At 37.1% G+C, this 4,372-nt stretch overlaps 1 protein-coding gene across 1 annotated transcript in view; it reads right to left on the bottom strand.

Moving 5' to 3' along the window:
* The window catches only part of LOC106874195 (serine/threonine-protein kinase A-Raf), a 74,692-nt gene that overhangs the window by 48,036 nt on the left and 22,284 nt on the right, over window positions 1–4,372 (bottom strand). The gene's annotated exons all lie outside the window — the stretch shown is intronic.

The raw sequence follows: 4,372 nt of genomic DNA on the forward strand, positions 1-4,372 counted from the left end.
TTTTTTTTTTTTTTTTTTTCTGTTTCATTCTTTATTGCAAATGTTTTCACGTCATCAAAGCTCTATTTCTTTTTATTTTACCTTTACAATTTTTTAAAGGTGACAATCACGATATTTGCTATCAAGGACTTAATTTGATGTGCTTTTCTTTTATCTAAGTTATACGACAGCACAATCAATACACGACTACTAGTTGCCAAATGGGGAGGGAGGCAACACTACGTAGGATTTTCCAATAACTTTGCAAATATAAGATAACTCCAAGTGATGCAAACTGAAAGATTGTGGTTTATAGAGAAAAAATATTGCTTGAAGGATAAAAACATGTCTAATAGGCATCAAACATTTAAATTTATATTTTCTTTGTCTTTATTTTATTTTTTTTACCAATGACATAAAATTAGCTTTACATAAACATAGTATTTCCACTAAGAAGCGGATATTTACCTCATGACTATATTTTGTTAAATCCTAACGAAAATGGGGAAAAGAAAGCAGAAAGCTCAAAATTAGAGGAGAATGTAGGTGATTCTATCAACATGTGAATAAGTAAAGGTATCAATAACTTACATACAGACCATGCCTAGCTACACCAACGTATATTAGGAGAACACCCCCATACTTACACAGCGCGTTTAGACATACATCATATGAAAACATACATTAACACAGACACTGATTGAATACTAAAATGAAAGAGGGAAAATACACAAAGCTTTCAAATAAATAAATACTTGATTGTCAGTAGTTGTCATTTTCTTAAGATTGTGAGGTGGTTGTAAGACGTTTCTTTGCGAATCAGTCGGGATATCCCAAATCAGTCGCCAATACAGAAACAGCAGCTCGCCATCATAAACTTACCAAGGTCAAGTACAACGCTGGAGAGCACCTGCATCGAAGGGGAGATAATCAATGGAATTCTACCAGAAGAAAAAGGAGGACTCCAATCTTCCCCCCTTTCTAATAGTTTCCGAAGCAGCGACGATAGTCGAGAGAGGATAAAAATAAATAGGAAGGAAAAACCTACGAAAGAATGTTACTGGTCATGTCAATGTAACCTATACTCACCAGACTTTCCATATGGTATTAAAACAAATTTATAGTCAGATCTAATAATCAGAAGCCAAAGAAAAGGTTACTTCTTAAAAACTGATACACGATACCACAAAAAACAGGCATTTAATCCGGTTTCTATTTCGATATTAAACGTCGCGAGAGGACTTTACTTAGAAAGTTTCGGAAATTCAAAGAAAACTGATCAATTTCAACAAGGGTTGTTTTTCATGTTCCTTGTTGATTGCAGATATATTGTGCACACGCATGTGTGTGTGTGTACATATAGGCAGACTAGATTTGTATATATGTAAGTCGAGACGGACGAGTAAATAAATAGAAAAATATTGTTGTATTTCGAAAGAGTCTGCAAATAAATTCATGCCAAGCAAATTTTAAAATCACATACACACACTATAGCATAGATCAAACAAAGAAATTACGCTTTTTGGTGCACTAAATTCCCAAGTATCCCCCTCTTTAAACACATACATACATATAGGTACGTATGTGTATGTATCGACATTAACAGATCTGTCAGTCTTTTTTTTTTTTTTTGGCAACGACAGTGGTGAACTACCTGCAGACTAAATTGGACTTCAAGTGGCCGAGACAATTGTCCCATGAAACGTAATTTTCAGGTGAAATCTGTGTGACACATTCTTTCATTCACGCTACACACACACACTCCACCACCGTCATCGTTTTAGCGACCACTTTCCAGGCTTCATGGATCAGACGGAACTCCGTGAGGCACAATAAGTGGCTGGATACCCTACATACTGATAACATTACCTAACACGGTAATATTTTCCCAAGGTCGGACGTATATTACGAAAGACTGAAAAACGAATAGCATCGCTTATATGACGGTGACGCTCTTTTACACATATCATGTATCACGTGATGACAAGACAAGGAAACAAACAGGTTCCTTTCACTTTCTGTCAGCCAGATCCATTTAGACTGAAGAAAGAGTACTCAATACCGGAATAGGGATTAATACTATTTTTATCTATGGGAAACTGATTATCTGATTATCTCATGTACACACAAACACCAAGGAAGCAGAAGACCGACTCTACATGTGTGTGTGTGTAGATAGCGGGGAACAAAGCTGCTGGAGTTTTGTGGTGCTCATGGCAAACTGGTCTGCAACATCAACTTCAGGAAACCTGCCAACCATCTGATCATTTATCAATCTGGTGGACGCACTAGCTAGATTAACAACATCCTGAGACACAGGGACAGGTGTTTGAGACTGCTAGGCAGTCTGAGAGAATTGAGATATTGTAGAAGAGAAGCGTGCATGGATGGAGGATAATAGTATGCTTGCACTTAGTGATGTGAACAAGAAAGAGATATGGAAGAGTTATTATGCAAGGCCATTGGTAGTGGAGAATGAATGGGGTAAAGGGAGTCTCCAAGTGAACCCAACAGAGGAACCAGCTATCTTCGTGGACAGCAGTATGGTAGATAAGGCAATTAAAGACATGAAAACAAGTAAAGCCCCTGGTCCATCTGGAGTCACTGCTGAAATGTTCAAAATATCTGGTAAGGTAGGATATGGGCCAATCACCTGCATAGTTAATCAGGTTATTCAGAAAAGCATACCCCCCCCCCAATGACTGGTGTAGTAGCATTATTGTTAGCTGCTGCAAGGGTAAGGAAGATGCCTTACATAGAAGCAATTCTAGAGGCATTAAATTACTGGACCAGGTAATGAAAATTACAGAGAGAGTTAATTAGGAACAAAATTAGGTGAGATTTGCCCTGGAGAGAAGTACTTAGCTAAAGATAAACCATTATACTTGGCATTTGTTAATCTAGAGAAAGCCTGTACAGAGATGCTGTCAGTAAGGTCAGAGTTAACCATGAATACAACAAAGAATTTGGTGTACAGGTAGGTGTTCATCAAGGCTCAGTCCTCAGTTCCCCCCCATCCTTTTCATCATTGTCCTCCAGGCCATAACAGAGGAATTCAAGACTGACAACCCTTGGGAACTACTATATGCTGATGATCTTGCCCTCATAGCAGAACTAGAAAAGAAATTCCAGTTGTGGAAGCTAACCTGGAATCTAAGGGCCTTAAAGTTAACTAAGCAGAGACTAAAGTCTTAGTAAGCAAGAAAACAGACAGGACCCTAACCCTCCAGTTAAGTGGCCCTGCTGGATTTGAAGGAAAGGTGTAGGCATGAATTCCATATGGTGTACCCAGTGTAGACAAGAGGTGCAGCGGAATAATAAGGTTATCAAAGAAAGACGAGTCTGTATGTGGAAGATGCACAGCAGCCATAAAAAGTACAGCTGTTCAGGAAATTGATTTTCGTAAATGCCCCTGAGGCTCATTAGAGGTAGTAGATAATTTCTACTATTTAGGGGACCAAATGAATTTAGTTTCTTTTTTTGCAAGGTAAACAACAGAAAAAGAAAAAAAATCTTCAATGAAACAAGTTTTGAGAAAAGTACTAAAAAAAAAGTTAAATTACAAAAAGACAAACTCAATATTAAATTCCAAAAAAAAAAAATTAAAAAAAAAAAACTGTAGTTCAGTTCATGTAAACAATAAATATTTTGTTTGTAGTGAAAATTCAAAAATGACTGTTCTTTCTTCCAAGGAATCTGGGGCTCTTAGCTTCCTTTTGCTGAAGTTGCAATGATAATTTGTAACTAGACTTACATTGTCTGTCTGCATGTTCAGCATCCTTGTCTCCTCTTAGTATTTTTCACATATTTTTCATAACATAGAAACGTAAAAACACACACAACCACACATACGTGATTTGTGACAACAACATACACATAAATACATACACACATCAACATTATTGATATAAGATTTAGTTTGTGTGTGTTTCTTATATAAACACGCGCACGCATTGCTATTTTATAACTGTCTTCCTTCCTCTCTTTCTCTCTCTTCATTGCTCCCGTTCTCTATTCCTTTCTCCCCCTCTCTCCCTCTTCTCTCTCGCTCTCTCAAACGCACACATGCGCACGTACACGCAAGCATTCACTACAATATAACTAGATCTTACCTTACTACATGTTCATCAATGTTTTGTAAATATACAAACTACGGAGCTTATGTAGACAGAACAACACATTGCAAATCAGTGAACTTCATTAGAAATGTGAAAACTACCTACCCTGCTATCTGTTATAACTTTTTGTTGTTCTGTTGAATATATACATAGATTATGCCTCCAAAGAAGAGAGTTTGCTAGGGAAAGAAAGCAACCAGTTTAAAAAGACAGCAACAGACTGCAGCAATTCACCACATTCCAGAAGCTACTTAGAACATAATGCAAAATGGTGC

This window comes from Octopus bimaculoides, chromosome 1 (assembly GCF_001194135.2).
Source record: "Octopus bimaculoides isolate UCB-OBI-ISO-001 chromosome 1, ASM119413v2, whole genome shotgun sequence".
Taxonomy (NCBI): domain Eukaryota; kingdom Metazoa; phylum Mollusca; class Cephalopoda; order Octopoda; family Octopodidae; genus Octopus; species Octopus bimaculoides.